The 22,347-nt window shown below is 38.5% G+C and overlaps 1 long non-coding RNA gene across 3 annotated transcripts in view; it reads left to right on the top strand.

Annotated features, from left to right (window-relative positions):
• The window catches only part of LOC131187410 (uncharacterized), a 40,652-nt gene extending 19,094 nt beyond the window's left edge, over nucleotides 1–21,558 (top strand). Inside the window, exons 3-5 of one of the 3 annotated variants that reach the window (XR_009152544.1) lie at nucleotides 20,301–20,366; nucleotides 20,930–21,046; nucleotides 21,164–21,558. This is a non-coding gene — a long non-coding RNA (uncharacterized LOC131187410). Of the gene's footprint in view, nucleotides 1–19,266; nucleotides 19,642–20,300; nucleotides 20,367–20,929 lie in introns of those variants that run through there. The other 2 variants (XR_009152545.1, XR_009152543.1) reach the window with 2 other exon arrangements.
• Nucleotides 21,559–22,347: the final 789 nt, after the last annotated feature.

Below are 22,347 nucleotides of genomic sequence, written 5' to 3' on the forward strand. Positions count from 1 at the left end.
TACAACTCCATTCTTAAGGTAATGTTATTTTTGTACTTTTGTTAACACTTACCAAGACTGCTGATAAAACTGAATTGAGGTTGTTATTGACTGAGATCAGGACCTCCAATTTGCCTAAAAATCAAAAACTTAGAATAGCACTCAAAATCTGAAGTTTATACTTACTGTCCTCTAACTTAATTAATTCACAAGGAGCACAATTAATTGTCATGCAAAGTGGAGCCTCTTCAGAGTCTGCAGAAACCTCTCTAATTGCTGAATCACATATTCAAGATACCTCCTGATCCCTGAATTGATTCATCCAAAACACAAATCAGAATATAGAATAGAATAGAATAGAATAGAATAGAATAGAATAGAATTTTATTGGCCAAGTGTGATTGGACACACAAGGAATTTGTCTTGGTGCATATGCTCTCAGTGTACATAAAAGAAAAGATACATTCATCAAGGTACAACATTTACAACACAATTGATGGTCAATATATCAATATAAATCATAAGGATTGCCAGCAACAAGTTATGGTCATACAGTCATAAGTGGAAAGAGATTGGTGATGGGAACTATGAAACGATTAATAGTAGTGCAGATTCAGTAAATAGTCTGACAGTGTTGAGGGAATTATTTGTTTAGCAGAGTGATGGCCTTCGGGAAAAAACTGTTCTTGTGTCTAGTTGTTCTGGTGTGCAGTGCTCTATAGCGTCGTTTTGATGGTAGGAGTTGAAACAGTTTATGTCCAGGATGCGAGTGATCAGCAAATATTTTCATGGCCCTCTTCTTGATTCGTGCAGTATACAGGTCCTCAATGGAAGGCAGGTTGGTAGCAATTATTTTTTCTGCAGTTCTAATTATCCTCTGAAGTCTGTGTTTTTCTTGTTGGGTTGCAGAACCGAACCAGACAGTTATAGAGGTGCAAATGATAGACTCAATAATTCCTCTGTAGAATTGGATCAGCAGCTCCTTGGGCAGTTTGAGCTTACTGAGTTGGTGCAGAAAGAACATTCTTTGTTGTCCTTTTTTAATGATGTTTTTGATGTTAGCTGTCCATTTGAGATCTTGTGATATGATAGAACCTAGAAATTTGAAGGTTTCTACTGTTGATACTGTGTTGTCAAGTATTGTGAGAGGTGGAAGTATGGAAGGTTTCTCCTAAAGTCTACCACCGTTTCTACGGTTTTGAGTGTGTTCAGTTCCAGATTGTTTTAGTTGCACCACAAGGCTAGTCGTTCGACCTCTCGTCTATATGCGGATTCGTCATTGTCTCAAATGAGACCAATCACTGTTGTGTCATCTGCGAACTTCAGTAGCTTAACAGATGGATCATTGGAGATGCAGTCATTGGTATACAGAGAGTGAGGAGAGCACACAGCCTTGGAGGGCCCCTGTGCTAATTGTACAGGTATTTGATGTGATCTTGCTTAGCTTCACCTGCTTCACCTGCAATAATAATATTAATTATTATTATTATTATTATTATTAATAATAATACAATAATATATTATACAATAATAATAATACAATAATATATTGTATTAGTCGTATTTACTAGCCACCAAAAAGTACTCAAACAGTGTTGATATATGATTTTTAAAAAAAATAAAAATACATTGATACTATGGGAGAATAATTGGATGAAGCATAGATTACAGACTATAAACTGCATAACATTAGGTTAAAAAAATTAACCTAATGTTATGCAGTTTATAGTCTGCAATCCATGCCAAAGGTTAAAAAAAAGAAGCCATTAGATGCCTTACAATATGAATTTACTCCTGAATATTAGAAAGATACATTGTAATGAGAAGGGAGAAGAGATCGAGATATTGAGACTGATTTAAAAAAAAAAAAAAGACTTAAAAGGTTTATACGTAATATTAGCCGGGACCAATTTTAACTTAAAGAAGATAATACCGGACTGAACAGAAACAGGAGAGCTCTAATTATAAAAGCAAGTAATCAATCAATTCCCTGTTATTTTTTTTTTAAGTTTTGGATCTGACTTCAAAGTGAAAATGGCGATCGTTCTTTAATGAGCTACACAGTTGAAAACGAAAGTGTTACAAGTCTCACTGTCTGTTGTTTATTGCTGAGGCCAGCTGGAAATTTATTTATTTTTTCAAACATTGTAATGAGAAGGGAGAAGAGATACTGAGACTGGAAAAAAAAAAAGACTTAAAAGGTTTATACGTAATATTAAGTTAAAGAGAAATTTTAAGAGATGGCAGCAAAACAATTAAAGTCAACTGCTACAAAAACTCCAGGAACATTAACACCGGGAGTCTCTCCAGCACATACAGCAGATACAAAATCACTAAATTTGGAAGCACTTCAGGATAGAAAGAAGACTTACCTACAATTGGAGAATGGATTAGTAAAGTATCAAATTTAGCAGAAATGGCAAAAATTTCTGCCTACTTGAAAGACTGTACACAAGAAAAATATATATTGGAATGGAGGAAGTGGATTGATTATATTCAAAATAAGTATCAGATTAAAAAATATCAATTAGTTTTTGAGTGAAGTTAGGAATTATTATGTATTAGTTTAAGAAAGAAGGGAATTGATAGTGTGATGGTGTGAAATGGAATATGTTTTATGTTATATTTTAGATTATGTTTGTTAGTTACAATACCCTGTATTCTCTTCTGGGAAGTCTCGGGGAAGGAGGTGGGAAGGGAAGACTATAAATTGATTGGTTGCCATTGTACAGGAATAATGGTAGAATTAAACAAGTTGGAATGGTGTAATGTCGGGACTGCTCGGCAAACACTCCCGAAGGAAAAGGTAAGGAAAGAGGAGTAAAGAAGGAAGAAGGTAGGTAGGTAGGTGGGAAGGGAGGAAAGAAGGGAGGGAGAAGAAAGGATAGGAGGAGGAGAAGAAGGAGAAGATAGAGGGTTAGAAAGGATGGTAGTGAGAAGTGGGAAAGAGGAGGGGAAGTAGGAAAGTGAGGAGAAGGTGGTGGGGGAAGTTTAAGAAGGATGAGAAGGGAAGAAAGGATTAAAGGGGGGAGTGGCAGTCGAGCAGCCCTGACTGAGTATAATTTGAGTATAGGACTGATTGTTGGATAAGTGATTGTATTGTACACTGGTCAAATTGTGGGAATTATTATGGAAAAATAAAAAAAATTTGCAAAAAAAAAAAAAAAAAAAGAAAGATACCTGCCTTAAACAAAAAAATGAAACCAAACTTTAATAAACTGTTGAAATTAGCAGTATGATGAGGTGTAAAAGAGGTCATGTGGTAGTGGATGTCACACATGCAGGCTGGAGATTGCCACCACCCATGCTCCTCCCTATGTACCAGTGCAGAAGACCAATTAAGTTTAGCTCCCTACTCGGTTTTGCACTTTGTATCAAAAGCCAGGATCCATATGAAACACCTTTCCTTCTTTGAAAACATGCTGGGTTTATAAATACTTTCTCAACCTAGAACAAAACAGTGCTTTGGTTGAGTTTAAAAATACTTAGGGAAAGCCCTGCTAAGACTATAGTCTACATATTTTATTCTCATGGTGGTCAAAAACAGGTTTGTAGGAAGCCATAAATAGGAAATGAGGTCATCCTTCCATTTGTATTCCCCAATATGTTTATTGAGAGCTATACTACTACTGGGCATAATAGGTACTAACAAAATATTAGAGGAATATAATAGTTCAGTAGAGAAACAAATTGCTCATACTGGGTGGTTGGTGCACAGCTACAAAGAGCCCAAGATTAAGTGAATTATCTGGATCTTTTTCAGTCTGGGTTCAGTCTGAGGCATTGCATTGAAACAGCATTAGGTGCACTTGTCAGTGACCTTTGGAGAGCTCAGGATAGTGTGGTGCAGCCATTCTGGTCCTCCTGGACCTCTCAGTGGCTTTTCATATCGTCAACCATGTTTTGCTTCAGGACCAGCTTTGGGAGTTGGGAGTGGGAGGCACTGTATTATGAAAGATCTCTTCCTTCTTCTACAGCCAATTCTAGTCAGGGTTAGTGGGGGAGCAGATGCTAAGCCCTAGGCTCCTGCAATATGGGGTACTCAGGGATTGAACCTTTCCCTTTCTTTTTAAATATCTATATGAGGGAGATTGCCAGTTTGTACAGAATGCAGTATCATCACTATGCTGATGACACACAGTTACATAACTGGTGATGCTGTGGTGGCACTGGCCAACAGCCTGGAAGCTGTAAGGGTCTGGATGGGATGGAACTGGCTTTGGATCAATCCTGGCAAGCCAGAGAGGCTCTTGGTTTTTGCCTACACCCAACCCAGCCAAGATGATATTTCATCTCTGACTCTGCATAGGATGGCACTCCCCGGACTGAATTGGTGCACCATTTGGGAATCCACCTAGATTCCTTGAGGAGCAGCTGGCATTCATGGCTGGGGCACCTTTGCATAGATTCCTACAGTACGTCAACTGTGCCCCTTTTTGGACTGGGAGGCCTTGTTCATGGTTACTCATATCTTGGTCACATCCTGTTTGGCTTACTGCAATGTGTTCTATATGAGACTGGCTTTAAAGACCATCTAGAAGTAATAGCTGGTCCAGAATGTGACAGTGTGCCCAGTAATGGATGTCCCTAGCTTTGGCCATTTAACACCTCTGTTACATAACTTCCCCACCCCAAGCTCTGGAATAGAGTGAGGGGGATTTAACAATGAATTGGTTATGGAAGCTTAACATTGGTGCCAGGTTTTAAATGTTTATGGTTTTAATAATGAGCCAGTGGTTAGAGTGCAGTACTGCAGGCTACTTCTGCTGACTGCCAGCTGCCTGCAATTTGGCAATTCAAATCTCACCAGGCTCAAGGTTGACTCAGCCTTCCATCCTCCCGAGGTCGGTAAAATGAGGACCCAAATTGTTGGGGACAATGTGCTGACTCTGTAAACCCTCTCTGTTAGAGAGGGCTGTAAAGTATTGTGAAGTGGTATATAAGTCTAAGTGCTATTGCTATTGCTACATCCAATGTAATGGTAGTACAACAGGTCTTTCATTTCTCCACTCTGCTTTGCATTCTGTGTGAGTTCCTCAAATCTACTGTGGATGATCCTTCAAAACTCTGGAGCAAGGCTGGAAGATGTGTACAAGACACAAAGTCCATTCTGCTTAAAGAGGAAAGTGAAATCTGATTGGCATATAGACAGCTTCAAATCATTTACTGTAAACCTGAACTCTACTAAAAGTAAAAAAGAAAAAATATACACCTGGTCCTGAGTCTAAGAACCTGCCCATTATACATGATATTCTTTCAAATTGAACCTAGTTTATGAGTTCATAGATTAATTCACTACTTGCTCACAGCTAAACTATTCTTGGAAGAGGGATATCATCACTTCAACAGACTTATATGATTATACAGTAAATTTAGATAAAACTGTAAAGTCACTGTCAGTCAAGATTTAGCTCCTAGTAACTGACATCAACACACCCATGCAATTTTCATAATGGCTGCGGTATTTTTTGCTTACGCACTAACCCTAGAGGAGTGTTTGTCAAATTTTTGTAATCATGGTTTCTTAAATAAATGTTAGGAAAATGCAGGAATACTCCAATTAAACTCCATCCCCTCCCATATTTTTGCCTTAAAGAGAACAATACCTTAGGGGTTTTTCCCCCAGCAAATAATATTATGGATATAGTTGCATTTGTTTATGCTTTCACATCCCTTGCTTTTTCAAAGACATTTAACTAAATATGGTACTCCCAAAATGGATTCAGAATTGAGTATCTCTTTAGAACCTGAATTATAACATTTTTTTGCTGATTACAAGTGATCACAGTCTCATATAGCACAGCTTATATGGATTAAAGTGTGAGTTTTCTGAAATTTAATACTCACATTGCTATCTGTCGTTGTATGCTTCAATGAACCAATTTCAGTAATCAATATATTTTTACAAGTCCACTGACTGGCAGTGAGCTTGGGAAGTCTGCAATAAACCACTGTTAAAAGACAGTTTCATTATCACTACAGAACAGGAAGATATCTATATCTATTGATACAAGAAAGACCTGATTGACTGCTATTTAAATCAGATTTTTTTTATTTTTATCAAATTTATTTTAATAAAATACTTTTATAGTAAAAATCTATCTAAAATAAATTTCTATTTAAAATACATTAATGCTTTAGTTTATTCAGCATGAAATGGAGCTTACTTATTTACTTGCGTAAATATTCTGCAATATTTACATTTTTGGTAAACTCATTCAATGAATCCAACCTCTGAAAGCTGAGATAACATGCACTGTATTGAAGCATTCACACAATTTCACAGTAACCATGAGCTAAATCATAAAACAAAGTTCACGAATATTCCTTTATCCCATTGTTTTGCAAATCTATGTACATTACAAACTGTACGATTGTTTGAAAAGAAATGCATCTGTACCACCAAACTCTAAGTGTGAGGAGGAAGGGCAAGCAATAAAAATGAAAGTGAAACCTTCTAAGCAGCTTATAAATATAATATTAAAGAGAATCTGTCATTTCAGATCCATCATGGCAGTGCCTGTTAGCGGGCATCCACTCACCTGCTGCCTGCCACGACCCTCACCTTGTTGTGTCACTGACGTATCACCAGCCATCCCATTAAAGTGAATAGCGGGTCAACAGTGGGTCAGAGGAGGAATCGCTGCGGGACAAAGTTGAGAGTTGCTCTTTAAAAATTATAATTTTAAATTTAGTTGATTTAAATTAAGCCTTTTTACTAGTGATTTAAATCATGATTTAAATTGATTTAAATCATGATTTAAATTAAGCCTTTTACTAGTGATTTAAATCATGATTTAAATTGATTTAAATCATGATTTAAATTGATTTAAATCATGATTTAAATTAAGCCTTTTACTAGTGATTTAAATCATGATTTAAATTAAGCCTTTTACTAGTGATTTAAATCATGATTTAAATTGATTTAAATTGATTTAAATCATGATTTAAATTAAGCCTTTTACTAGTGATTTAAATCATGATTTAAATTGATTTAAATCAAATCCATCCTGTTTACAAAATGTCCAATGTATAGCACAAATTATCAGAAGTGTACACAAAGATTGACCTTTCAGCTGTGAATGAACAGTGCTATCTTTTCCTTTTTGCATAAGTTACGTAAGAATTTAATTATATTTTGACATACTTGGAATAAAATGCCCACAAGATTGCCAGGTCAACACTAAACTAATTGAAGTTCTTGAGTCCTTATACCTTAGAGGCAGGAATGGTTACAATGATATCTGAAATCTATTTTGTTTACTGAAATAGACATAAACAAGAAACATCAAACTCATGTGATCAACATGTGCTGAGATTCATTTCAAGCTCTTCTGCAATTTTATTTATTTATTTATCAAACAAATTTATTTAGCTGCCCAACTCACATAGGTGACTTGCTGTAACATTCTATCAGTAGTAAGTCTGGAGGTTGGCAAAAGATACATGATATTACTATTATTATTCCCCAATCTCACATACACCCACACAAATAAAATTTATGGTCCCATTTTTAAAAATTTAAATCAGATTTTTTATTTTTATCAAATTTATTTAGCTGCCCAACTCACATAGGTGACTTGCTGTAACATTCTATCAGTAGTAAGTCTGGAGGTTGGCAAAAGATACATGATATTACTATTATAAGTGCTATGCAGATATCCTGTTCACATGAATTATTAAAGTTATGAAGTTTGCTATAAGTATTGATGGCATCACTTCTTGGCCCTGATACTTAATGCTTAGTTATTTTCTTGTTTTATGACGCCTTATTATTTTTTATCAAATTTATTTAGCTGCCCAACTCACATAGGTGACTTGCTGTAACATTCTATCAGTAGTAAGTCTGGAGGTTGGCAAAAGATACATGATATTACTATTATTATTCCCCCCAATCTCACATACACCCACACAAATAAAATTTATGGTCCCATTTTTTAAAAACTTCGTGTGTACACACAAACAGGAGCTCACAGCTTGATTAGTGCCTGGAGAGACGGTACATGCAGACAAACACATATAAGAACAACACATTACTGTGGTCATACAAATAAATGTTCAGATGTCCTTTATAGCCACTTCGGTAATAGCACTGGAAAGAATGTGACCAGTGAGGCTCTGCAGGCTTTCTCTACATTTCCCTACATCAGGGGTGTCAAACTAGCAGACCCTGGGTTGGATGCATTATGTGCAGGCCATGCCCACCCCAGGTCCGCGAATGGGAAAAACATCACGAAACGTCACCTGATGGCAATGTGATGCAGCAAGTTTGACACCTGTGCTCTACATTCATATGGTTGTGGTATAATAATAGGGTCTTCAAGCCTTCATGGAGATGTATCACCGCTGTAAAGAGGCGCTTAACTATGATTTATATATTTATTTATCAAACAAATTTATTTAGCTGCCCAACTCACACATAGGTGACTTGCTGTAACATTCTATCAGTAGTAAGTCTGGAGGTTGGCAAAAGATACATGATATTACTATTATAAGTGCTATGCAGATATCCTGTTCACATGAATTATTAAAGTTATGAAGTTTGCTATAAGTATTGATGGCATCACTTCTTGGCCCTGATACTTAATGCTTAGTTATTTTCTTCTTTTAAACATACATATATGAATGTTGCATGTGTATCAACCAGTGGTGAAATCCAAATTTTTTTACTACCGATTCTGTGGGTGTGGCTTGGTGGGCATGGCAGGGAAAGATACTGTAAAATGTCCATTCCCACCCCACTCCAGAGGAAGGTTACTGCAAAATCCCCATTTCCTCCCAATCAGCTAGGACTCGGGAGGCAGAGAATAGATGTTGGTGGGGCCAGTCAGAATTTTACCACAGGTTCTCCAAACTACTCAAATTTTTACTACCGATTCTCCAAACTACTCAAAATTTCCGTTCCCGGTTCTCCAGAACTGGTCAGAACCTGCTGAAACCCACCTCTGGCACCTTCCCCTTTGTTGGACTGTCCCACAAGCCTGAAAAAAGGCTGGTGCTACTATAAGGAAAACACAGTTCCTAAAAGAGTGGCATCTTTTTTTTTTTTTTTTGAAGTCTTGTATCAAATCCTTAAAAATAGTGGATGGTTCTAAGGAACTGCAGGATAGTGCTTTGCTCAAGCAAGGTCTAAAGCACATCTTCAATGCACTGGTGTTCCAGCTGTATTCATCCATATAACTCTTCCGGTTATTCTATTGTGCAGAAATCTGGCAATTGTTTTAAAACGAATTAAGATCTCCAGAAGGTAAAACAGTCTGCCTCAATGACCAGATCCTCAGGGGATACGGAAGGCTATCAGCAGTGGTGGGTTTCAAATTTTTTTAATACCGGTTCTGTGGGTGTGGCTTGGTGGGCATGGCAGGGAAAGATACTGTAAAATGTCCATTCCCACCCCACTCCAGAGGAAGGTTACTGCAAAATCCCCATTTCCTCCCAATCAGCTAGGACTCGGGAGGCAGAGAATAGATGTTGGTGGGGCCAGTCAGAATTTTTACCACAGGTTCTCCAAACTACTCAAAATTTCACTACCGGTTCTCCAGAACTGGTCAGAACCTGCTGAAACCCACCTCTGGCTATCAGTATCCAGCAGATCTTGCAAGGTCTCAGCATGTATGCAGAAAACTTTGTCTAAGTTTCTTCTTCAGATCTTCTGCCCAGCACACAGTGATCTCTGCAAATCCGATCAGCAGTAAAGGGGTTGCTGGGAGTGAGATTAGCAGCAAACAAAACAAAACAAAACAAAACCCCAGTCCTTGCCTCCACATTAAAACTATAAATCTAAATGTACTAATTACAGTACCAGTATGTACTTATTTTTATATGATGATGTTATACATCTTGAAACACGGACCTTAATATCCAGCCTATAGCTACAGCAGTACAAGAATTTCAAGGAGTTTTTTTTTTACAACCAGACTACACATGCATTTCTCATTTTAGTATAATTACTATTATTATTCCCCCCAATCTCACATACACCCACACAAATAAAATTTATGGTCCCATTTTTTAAAAACTTCGTGTGTACACACAAACAGGAGCTCACAGCTTGATTAGTGCCTGGAGAGACGGTACATGCAGACAAACACATATAAGAACAACACATTACTGTGGTCATACAAATAAATGTTCAGATGTCCTTTATAGCCACTTCTATAACCACTTCGCTATAGCCACTTCGGTAACAGCACTGGAAAGAATGTGACCAGTGAGGCTCTGCAGTCTTTCTCTACATTTCCCTACATCAGGGATGTCAAACTAGTGGACCCTGGGCTGGATGCATTATGTGCAGGCCATGCCCACCCCAGGTCCGCGAATGGGAAAAACATCACGAAACGTCACCTGATGGCAATGTGATGCAGCAAGTTTGACACCTGTGCTCTACATTGAGCCATGGTGGCACAGTGGTTTGAATGTAGTATTGCAGGCTAACTCACTGCTCACTGCAATTACAATTTCTAAACAGATAGCCGTGTAAGCCTTTGACATTAAACTAACATAATTAGTTTTGGGCAATTACAGTCCACTTTAGCAAATGTATGAAATAAATTCCTTAGAAAAGACTACATTTGGGGTGGGGGCGAGAAGGAGGGAAGATTGTGAAATAAGAGAATTACTCTGGTGAGTGGCCAAAGTCAAAGCAACTATTGGGGCAACCCAGATATTTTTGCATTCATTAGTCAAAACATGGAGCAATAACAGGTTGTTGGGGAGGCTTCACGGCACGACATGTTTACTGGACCCGTGCCCTTCCGGGCTGGTACTGGCCACTCAGGCGGTGACACGAGGCTGGCTCCAGAGGATTATCAACGCTTCTTTGTTGGATGGGGTTTTCCCTGCCGCCTTGAAAGAGGCGGTGGTGAGACCCTCAAAGCCCTCTTTGGACCCAGCTATTTTGGTAATTATCGTCCAGTCTCCAACCTTCGCTTTGTTGCGAAGGTTGTAGAAGCCTGGATGAAGATGTCTATCTAGACCCGTTCCAGTCCGGCTTCCGACCCGGATACAGCACGGAGACAGCTTTGGTCGCATTGGTGGATGACCTCTGGAGGGCCAGGGACAGGGGATATTCCTCTGCCCTGGTCCTATTAGACCTCTCAGCGGTGTTCGATACCATCAATCATGGTATCCTGCTGCGCCGGTTGGGGATTGGGAGTGGGAGGCACCGTATATCGGTGGTTCTCCTCCTATCTCTCCGACCGATGCGGGCGGTGTTGACAGGGGGCAGAGGTCGACCGCGAGGCCTCACTTGTGGGGTCCCTCAGGGTCGATTCTCTCGCCTGCTGTTCAACATCTACATGAAGCCGTTGGGTGAGATCATCAGTGGTTTGGGGTGAGATACCAGCAGTGCGCTGGCGACACCCAGCTGTACTTTTCCACCCGGACCACCCCAATGAAGTTGTTGAAGTGCTGTCCCGGTGTTTGGAGGCTGTCGGGTCTGGATGGGAGAAACAGGCTCAAGCTTAATCCCTCCAAGGCGGAGTGGCTGTGGATGCGGCACCCGATTCAGTCAGCTGCAGCGGCTGGCTGTTGGAGGCGGTTACTGGCCCCAAAGGATAGGGTGCTCCTTCTGGATGATCGGCTGTCGTTTGAAGACCATTTGTGACCGTCTCCAGGAGGGCCTTCCACCAGGTTCGCCTGGTTCGGCAGTTCGCCTTCCTTGATCGGGATGCCTTATGCACAGTCACTCATGCTCGTTACCTCTCGCTTGGATTACTGTAATGCTCTCTACATGGGGCTCCCCTGAAGTGCGCTCGGAGGCTTCAGTTAGTCAGAATGCAGCTGCGCGGGTGATAGAGGAGCTACGTAGCTCCCATGTAACACCGCTCCTGCGCAGACTGCACTGGCTGCCTGTGGCCTTCGGGTGCACTTTAATGTTGGTTATGACCTTTAAAGCGCTCCATGGCTTAGGACCTGGGTACTTACGGGACCGCCTGCTGTTACCATCGCCTCCCACCGACCCGTCGCTCCCACAGAGGGACTTCTCAGGGTGCCGTCCGCCAAACAATGTCGGCTGGCGGCCCCAGGAAGGGCCTTCTCTGTGGGGCTCCACACTCTGGAGCAGAGCTTCCCGGGTTTCGCCAAATACCTGACCTTCGGACATTTCATCGCGAACTCAAGACTCACCTTTTTATCCGCGCGGGGCTGGCTTAAATTGGGATTTTAATCTTAAATTTATTAATTTTAAACGGGGTTTTAGTAGGGTAAATTTTAATCATTGGGCTAATTTAAATAAGTTTTTTAAATCGTATTTTAAATCTGTATATTGTATTGCCGGTTTTTTATTATGCCTGTACACCGCCCTGAGTCCTTCGGGAGAAGGGCGGTATAAAAATCAAATCAAATAAATAAATAAATAAATAATAAGAAATTATAGGACTGACAGTTGGCGTTCAGTCTTGATGACTTTCTACTCAACTGTTTCAGGATAACATTTATCATTGTGATTCCTTTCCTGTCCTGCTGGCCAACTTGAAGGTAATATTAAAAGGGTCTATGCATTGAAATGTTGCTCTTACTATATATGTTGTAAATGGCAACAGGATACTTACATTCATTTTCTCTTTAATGAAGCTATTTCTAACTCAAAAAGCTATTCCTTTCAACTGTTGCATAACTTATGTAAGAGTGAAAGGGAACAAGAGTACTACGGAAATACTAAATCACACATAGTTTCAAAGGCCAATCTGCTGTCACTTGTGCATTATCAGTCATTAGAGTTACAACATTAATTTTGCTACTAAAGTTGGAGAAGTTTGTTTCTAAGTTCAAGCACTCCCTAGCCCTGGGATAAGTGCCTACATTCATATGGTTGTGGTATAATAATAGGGTCTTCAAGCCTTCATGGAGATGTATCACCGCTGTAAAGAGGCGCTTAATTATGATTTATATATTTATTTATCAAACAAATTTATTTAGCTGCCCAACTCACACATAGGTGACTTGCTGTAACATTCTATCAGTAGTAAGTCTGGAGGTTGGCAAAAGATACATGATATTACTATTATAAGTGCTATGCAGATATCCTGTTCACATGAATTATTAAAGTTATGAAGTTTGCTATAAGTATTGATGGCATCACTTCTTGGCCCTGATACTTAATGCTTAGTTATTTTCTTCTTTTTAAACATACATATATGAATGTTGCATGTGTATCAACCAGTGGTGAAATCCAATTTTTTTTACTACCGATTCTGTGGGTGTGGCTTGGTGAATGTGGCAGGGGAAGGATACTGCAAAATCTCCATTCCCACCCCACTCCAGGGGAAGGATACTGCAAAATCCCCATTCCCACTCCACTCCAGGGGAAGGATATGCAAAATCTCCATTCCCACCCCACTCTGGGACCAGCCAGAGCTGGTATTTGCCAGTTCTCCAAACTGCTCAAAATTTCTGCTACTGGTTCTCCAGAACCTGTCAGAACCTGCTGGATTCCACCCCTGGTATCAACCCTCATGATCTGATTTTATTTCTGTAAAATGATATGATGTAAATTATATATGCAATCTATTCACACTTTCTATAACAAAATACAGATAGTCCTTTTCTTACAACAGTTCATTTAGTGATTGTTCAAAGTTACAATGGCACTGAAAAATGTGTTTTATGACTTATGAACTGTTTTTCACAGTTCTGATCTTTGCAGCATCCCCATGATCATATGATCAAAATTCAGATGCTTGCAACTGTTGCTTTGTCCCAAGGTCATTCTGACAAGCAAAGTCAATAGGGAAGCCAGATTCATTTAACAACCGGGTTACTAACTTATCAACTGCAGTGATTCACATAACAATTATGGCAAATGAAGAAAACTCAATAAATGTCTCACTTAAGAACATAAATGTTGGGCTCAATTGTGGTCATAAGTCGAGGACTACCTATAGATGTTTATATTATTTACAAACAGCGTGGATAAAAATTAATTATTTTTTAAAAAAAATAAAAAAATGGATTTTTAAAAATTTAAATCAGATTTTTTTATTTAAATCAGTTTTTTTATTTTCATCAAATTTATTTTAATAAAATGCTTTTATAGTAAAAATCTATCTAAAATAAATTTCTATTTAAAATACATTAATGCTTTAGTTTATTCAGCATGAAATGGAGCTTACTTATTTACTTGCGTAAATATTCTGCAATATTTACATTTTTGGTTAACTAATTCAATGAATCCAAGCTCTGCAAGCTGAGATAATATGCACTGCATTGATGCATTCACACAATGTCACAGTAAGCATGAGATAAATCATAAAGCAAAGTTCAGGAATATTCCTTTATCCCATTGTTTTGCAAATCTATGTACACTACAAACTGTATGATTGTTTGAAGAGAAATGTACCACCAGGCTCTAAGTGTGAGGAGGAAGGGCAAGCAATAAAAATGAAAGTGAAACCTTCTAAGCAGCTTATAAATATAATATTAAAGAGAATCTGTCATTTCAGATCCATCATGGCAGTGCCTGTTAGCGGGCATCCACTCACCTGCTGCCTGCCACGACCCTCACCTTGTTGTGTCACTGACGTATCACCAGCCATCCCATTAAAGTGAATAGCGGGTCAACAGTGGGTCAGAGGAGGAATCGCTGCGGGACAAAGTTGAGAGTTGCTCTTTAAAAATTATAATTTTAAATTTAGTTGATTTAAATTAAGCCTTTTTACTAGTGATTTAAATCATGATTTAAATTGATTTAAATCAAATCCATCCTGTTTACAAAATGTCCAATGTATAGCACAAATTATCAGAAGTGTACACAAAGATTGACCTTTCAGCTGTGAATGAACAGTGCTATCTTTTCCTTTTTGCATAAGTTACGTAAGAATTTAATTATATTTTGACATACTTGGAATAAAATGCCCACAAGATTGCCAGGTCAACACTAAACTAATTGAAGTTCTTGAGTCCTTATACCTTAGAGGCAGGAATGGTTACAATGATATCTGAAATCTATTTTGTTTACTGAAATAGACATAAACAAGAAACATCAAACTCATGTGATCAACATGTGCTGAGATTCATTTCAAGCTCTTCTGCAATTTTTATTTATTTATTTATTTATTTATTATATTTGTATACTGCCCTTCTCCCGAAGGACTCAGGGCGGTTCACAGCCAATAAAAAACACAATACATAGAATACAAATTAAAAACTATATAAAAAACTGATTCAATAACCGCCTGAAAATTTAGATACAATTTAAAACCCCATTTAAAACCCCCAATTAAAACCCATAAATTTAAAAAACTAACCCAGTCCTGTGCAGATGAATAAATCGTTTTAAGCTCGCGACGAAAGGTTGAGGTCCGGAAGTTGACGGAGTCCCGGGAGTTCGCCCAGAGGCGGAGCCCCACAGAGAAGGCCCTTCCTGGGCGTGCCAGACGACACTGTCGCGCCGACGGCACCCTGAGGAGTCCTCTCTGTGAGAGCGCGCGGTCGGTGGGAGGTATTAGCAGTAGTTGGTCGCGTAATAAGCCCGGCCCTATGCCATCGACCGCTTTGACGACGTTGACCAGAACCTTGAAGCGGACCCGGGAGGCCAGCGGTAGCCAGTGCAGACTGCGCAGGATAGGTGTCAGAGCCCACGAGGCCCTCTATCACCTCTATCAATGAGAAAATTAATGCTGAATGCAGCAACTGTATGCTTAAATAATTTTAATTTATGGAGTTTGGGATTAAATCCTGAATTTCTTGTTGAATGGAAGCTTAAACAGATTTGCAGATCCTAGACTGAAGATTATTTAGCTAACCTGCTGGATGAAATAGAAGAATATTTGTAAGCTTAAAGATAAGGTATGCAGTACTACATGATGATCTTACATTTCTTTAACCTTCCTCATATGAATTTGAGGGTTGGTTGGTAGGGAAAGAATGATTACTACACAATTAACTAGAAAACTTTTAGAGCAGCAAAACCAATTTTCCAGAACAAGAATCTTAGCAGATCAAGTCCCACATATGTCTACTATGATGTAGATCTTATTGAGTTTAGGATGGTTATTCCCAAGAAAGCTTTTGGGAATGGAGCAGGAGTTTATCTGTAGTTTATTAGGTCTTGCTGATAAAGATGAATGCATTGGCAGGGGCCCTTCTGCAAAGTACTCTTTGCAGTGTCTATGGCAATTCTCAGTCATTCAGGTCATGGCTGTCCCAAAGGGGCTTTTTCAAAAGGCAACTGGACTTTGTTTTACCGTGAAGACATTTTGCTTCTAATCCAAGAAGCTTCTTCAGTTCAGGGGGTTCTTCATATGACCCTACCTATCTCCTATTTACAACAGTCTTTTCGGCAGTTCCAAGAAGGTTCCACACCCAATTGCACTATTCAGGTGACCACGAGGACAGAGATTAACTTTCAAGTGATCTCAACAACTCTCAGAAAGTGCGCTAACAACCAGATGTCTGCAAGGAATATTCCTTTATCCCATTGTTTTGCAAATCTATGTACATTACAAACTGTACGATTGTTTGAAAAGAAATGCATCTGTACCACCAAACTCTAAGTGTGAGGAGGAAGGGCAAGCAGTAAAAATGAAAGTAAAACCTTCTAAGCAGCTTATAAATATAATATTAAAGAGAAGCTGTCATTTCAGATCCATCATGGCAGTGCCTGTTAGCGGGCATCCACTCACCTGCTGCCTGCCACGACCCTGACCTTGTTGTGTCACTGACGTATCACCAGCCATCCCATTAAAGTGAATAGCAGATCAACAGTGGGTCAGAGGAGGAACCGCTGCGGGACAAAGTTGAGAGTTGCTCTTTAAAAATTATAATTTTAAATTTAGTTGATTTAAATTAAGCCTTTTTACTAGTGATTTAAATCATGATTTAAATTGATTTAAATCAAATCCATCCTGTTTACAAAATGTCCAATGTATAGCACAAATTATCAGAAGTGTACACAAAGATTGACCTTTCAGCTGTGAATGAACAGTGCTATCTTTTCCTTTTTGCATAATTTACGTAAGAATTTAATTATATTTTGACATACTTGGAATAAAATGCCCACAAGATTGCCAGGTCAACACTAAACTAATTGAAGTTCTTGAGTCCTTATACCTTAGAGGCAGGAATGGTTACAATGATATCTGAAATCTATTTGGTTTACTGAAATAGACATAAACAAGAAACATCAAACTCATGTGATCAACATGTGCTGAGATTCATTTCAAGCTCTTCTGCAATTTTTATTTATTTATTTATTTATTTATTATATTTGTATACCGCCCTTCTCCCGAAGGACTCAGGGCGGTTCACAGCCAATAAAAAACACAATACATAGAATACAAATTAAAAACTATATAAAAAACTGATTCAATAACGGCCTAAAAATTTAGATACAATTTAAAACCCCATTTAAAACCCCCAATTAAAACCCATAAATTTAAAAAACTAACCCAGTCCTGTGCAGATGAATAAATGCGTTTTAAGCTCGCGACGAAAGGTTCCGACGTCCGGAAGTTGACCGAGTCCCGGGAGTTCGTTCAGAGGCGGAGCCCCACAGAGAAGGCCCTTCCCCTGGGCGTCGCCAGACGACACTGTCGCGCCGACGGCACCCTGAGGAGTCCCTCTCTGTGAGAGCGCACGGGTCGGTGGGAGGTATTCGGTAGCAGTAGGCGGTCCCGTAAATAGCCCGGCCCTATGCCATGGAGCGCTTTGAAGACGTTCACCAGAACCTTGAAGCGCACCTGGAAGGCCACAGGTAGCCAGTGCAGTCTGCGCAGGATAGGTGTCACGCGGGAGCCACGAGGGGCTCCCTCTATCACCTCTATCAATGAGAAAATTAATGCTGAATGCAGCAACTGTATGCTTAAATAATTTTAATTTATGGAGTTTGGGATTAAATCCTGAATTTCTTGTTGAATGGAAGCTTAAACAGATTTGCAGATCCTAGACTGAAGATTATTTAGCTAACCTGCTGGATGAAATAGAAGAATATTTGTAAGCTTAAAGATAAGGTATGCAGTACTACATGATGATCTTACATTTCTTTAACCTTCCTCATATGAATTTGAGGGTTGGTTGGTAGGGAAAGAATGATTACTACACAATTAACTAGAAAACTTTTAGAGCAGCAAAACCAATTTTCCAGAACAAGAATCTTAGCAGATCAAGTCCCACATATGTCTACTATGATGTAGATCTTATTGAGTTTAGGATGGTTATTCCCAAGAAAGCTTTTGGGAATGGAGCAGGAGTTTATCTGTAGTTTATTAGGTCTTGCTGATAAAGATGAATGCATTGGCAGGTGCCCTTCTGCAAAGTACTCTTTGCAGTGTCTATGGCAATTCTCAGTCATTCAGGTCATGGCTGTCCCAAAGGGGCTTTTTCAAAAGGCAACTGGACTTTGTTTTACCGTGAAGACATTTTGCTTCTAATCCAAGAAGCTTCTTCAGTTCAGGGGGTTCTTCATATGACCCTACCTATCTCCTATTTACAACAGTCTTTTCGGCAGTTCCAAGAAGGTTCCACACCCAATTGCACTATTCAGGTGACCACGAGGACAGAGATTAACTTTCAAGTGATCTCAACAACTCTCAGAAAGTGCGCTAACAACCAGATGTCTGCAAGGAATGTACATCCTTCCATCCTCCATCATTCAATAAGAACTGAAGAAGTTTCTTGGATGAGAAGTAAAATGTCTTCAAGTAAAAACAAAAGTCCAGTTGCCTTTTGAAATGCACCTTTGGGATACTCCTTGCAGTGTAAAAACTGATTAGAGAAGTGGTTCTGTTTGCATTTTAGACCAGGGATCCCCAATCCCTGGGCCATGGTCCAATACTGGGCCATGTCCTATTTGTAACTGGGCTGTGTGAGTGGTCAGCCAGCACACGTGCAAGTACATGCAGCTTGGCTTATGTGAGTGGTGGGCTGGCGCACTTGCACTTATGTGCAGCTTGACTTGCATGTGTGTGTGTGTGTGCTGGCCTACTGCTAATGCAGCCCAATTCTCCTCTCAACTCCCCCCCACCCCGCCAAGCCAGGCTGCCAAGATGCAAGATGCAAGATGCAAAGATTGGGGACCACTGTTTTAGACTATCCTACATGGACTAAAAATTTAAGAAACTGCAGCAAGAAGTAATAAAACATTCAGTAATCAACATCAAATGAATGTCCAAAAGATTTTAAAATATTAAGAACCACAAAATATTTCTTTAAAGCTGGGAAAATAAGAAAAGAAAATGCTATTTTCTTTTTAAATTTATTTTTGTACATTATTTTCTCTGTATTTTAATGCAATAAAATATGTCAGTGCACTTGAGCTATTTATATCTGTGGATGTGATTTTGGCCGCAACATCCTTACTTTCGGCAAGATAATGGCAAACTTGAGCAATATGTTAAAATGTATTAGAGAATCATGATTCATGCAAACACTTGTACCAAATTTTCAAGGATTTCATTCCAGCAAATAAGTAACAAAGAGATCTCTCTGCCAGTAAACCATTTGTTTATTACATTTATCTTCCTTTTCTTTCACAACCCATGTTATGAAATAAAATTCCGAGACGTTCTTAGAGACTGCACAGAATCAACCCAAGCCAGCTTAACGTCTACCAAGAGCTTCATGAAGCTGAGCATATCAGCAGAATAATATCAGTTTTAGGTTGGCCGCAATTTTTCTTTGCTGTACAAAGAATATTTGGAATATTCATGGAGTAGTCGTAAAAAGGTGATTATCTGCTTGCTGAAGGAAAAATCTGTGTATATTTTTAAAATGAACGTGAAAGTCATATGAGTTGTTGCAAGGAACTTTGAATATTAAACTACTTTTTTGAACATTTCTATTTGGTTACTTAACTGTGTAACAAATTACAAATAATTTGTAATTATTTCCTAAAAATCTAAAAAATATAATTATAGACATCTGTATTTTTAAAAAAGTAACCAAAATATGGTGGGCATTGAGCAACAATCTTGCTCTATTGAGCTATTTACAAACTTGATATAAACAAGCAAATCCACTGAACAAGTCAGCAATCTCCAATCTGGTGCCTTCCAGATCTTTTGGAAATTTCCAGTCAGCATGACCTGTAGCATGGATTCTAGGATTTGTAAGATTAACATATTTTGAGCATACCAGATTGAGGAATAAAGGAATATGTCAACCAAATACAAGGTGGCTCCAGTATAAGTTTTAACATGAGATCTGTTTCCTACTCTGAAATTACAACATGATGTCAATTTTCAGAGGAATAATAACAGTGCTGAGTGAGACTTCTACAGCTGTAGAGCAAAAACAATTTCAAGTAATTAATGCTTGAGATATATTTATGCACCCTTCAGAAGACAAGTGCTTTGTATCATCTCTTCTTTATCTCCTTATCCCAGTTGAAGACCGTCATCTTGAACTAAAACCTATAAAAGACGATGAGGCTAATAACATGTTTAAACAAGGTTGGTGGCATGCCTTACATTTCTGCCTTCATTTCTCTTGAAGCTGTTGTAGGTCTTCATAATGACCTACCGATCCTAAATGGCAGTTCTGGATTGGGTGGCGTCAGGCAGTGATTAAGGCAAGAATGATGTCAGTCTGGATCAGCATTTAAATCCCAGTCACTTATTTGCATGTTCTTATATGGTGCCATATGTTGTCTCAACGAGAGGTTTATCTGAGAAGTAGATGGCACAGTACCAGTGATTTAAACTGCAATGCTATACACGCACTCATCAGAGAGTTAAGCCCATTGAAATCTGAATTGTTTACTGCTGAGATGAGCATGAGTTATTAGGGAGTTACCATTTATCACATACTGGAATGGGCAATTCAATTATTCGTTGTTAACCTGTATAACACATCTTTCTATAGATTATATCTAAGATGATTTTACACTCAGGATAACAACATGCAAAATAAAGAAAGAAAGAACTCAAAACAAAATTTCCTATATAAATCATAGCAATAGACTGTAGTTGGACAGAATTCCATAAAGGCTTGCCAGTTTTTTTTTCCATTGCAGGTCTAAACACTGAACACTGTAGGGTTGAAAAGATCCTTGGAAAATCTGATCAAATATGAAGAATACTCAGAAGCTACAACAGATCCAAAATGCAGTAACCTGCCTGTGGTCAGTAAGGTGAGCTAGAACCCTGAAATATCAATTCTCTGGCCACTGTCAGTAGGTTTCTGAATACAATTTAAAATTCTGGATTAAAAAAAAAATCTATAAATTCCTTTATTGGTTGGTTTTCAGATATTTTCAGGACTGACTTCTGATAGAATTGATTTCATCTCAGGTAGGAAAATTTCAGGTTATATGTGAGATTTGGAGTGAAATACTTCAGATTCCATTCCGTTAGAACAATCTTCTTCTAAAGCTTTGAAGGATGGCTTCTCTGTGGACCTTCAGGAAGTTGCTTAACTGAAGCTTTCCACAAAGTTTTTAAATTTATGAGAATTATTGCTTGGATTGTAGTTGCCAGAGTAGTAAGGTGACCAACTTTTTTACAATGAGAAAGAGGACACAAATAAATTGAAGAAAAAAAATATCGTAAATAAAAGAAACAGTTTAGTCATTGCAACAATAGTACAGAATACACTATAATATGATAAATGCATAATAAAAATATTTGTAACAATAACATTTTATATTGTAATTACTTTTCCATTGAATAAATAAACTTGTAAATAAAATTATGCATATTTGGAAAATATTAAATAGATAATGAATTAATAAAATGTGAATTATTGTGCTCACCTGTGTATGATCGAATATTCACTGAGAAAGAAGTGAGTCTAATGCGTGCATGTGTGCCCTGTCGTGTTTCGGTAAGAAGTAAACAAAGCCACTTGCCCGCGGTGCACCCTCTCAAAACAATTCTCCTTTGTGGACTGCATGCATCTCATAATTGTGTCTCACCGCATTGTACCGAGCCTTGACAAATCGACATGTCAAATACAAATACGTCACATCACACACAACAGATCGGATCGGCATCGATCGAATACGGAGATTTACAGATTAGTCTTCAAATATTGAAAAGGAGGACATGTAGGAGGACACTTTTCGAGAGAGGACAGAACTCACAAAAGAAGGACCTGTCCTCCCTAAAGGAGGACGATTGGTCACCTTAAGAGTAGGTTATGCCTTTATTAGTTTAATTGGTTTTATATATTTGTTTTTATTGATATTTTACTTTGATTTTGTAAAACTAGGCAGCATTTTCAGAGTTTGATGGAAAAAAGGATTGTAAATCAAGATCGCGCCTTGGAAGGATAAGCAAACATTCCCAAATCATTTCCAGATAGGGAAATTGCACCTGCCCTGTTATTATTTTAGTTCTTGTTTTTTGCATCTTATGTCATTATATGGTATCTTTCTTAAGATTCAATGACCAGAATGATACACATTGTTTCCAACCTATCACATTATTCCAA

The sequence above is a fragment of the Ahaetulla prasina genome, chromosome 1 (assembly GCF_028640845.1).
Source record: "Ahaetulla prasina isolate Xishuangbanna chromosome 1, ASM2864084v1, whole genome shotgun sequence".
Taxonomy (NCBI): Eukaryota; Metazoa; Chordata; class Lepidosauria; order Squamata; family Colubridae; genus Ahaetulla; species Ahaetulla prasina.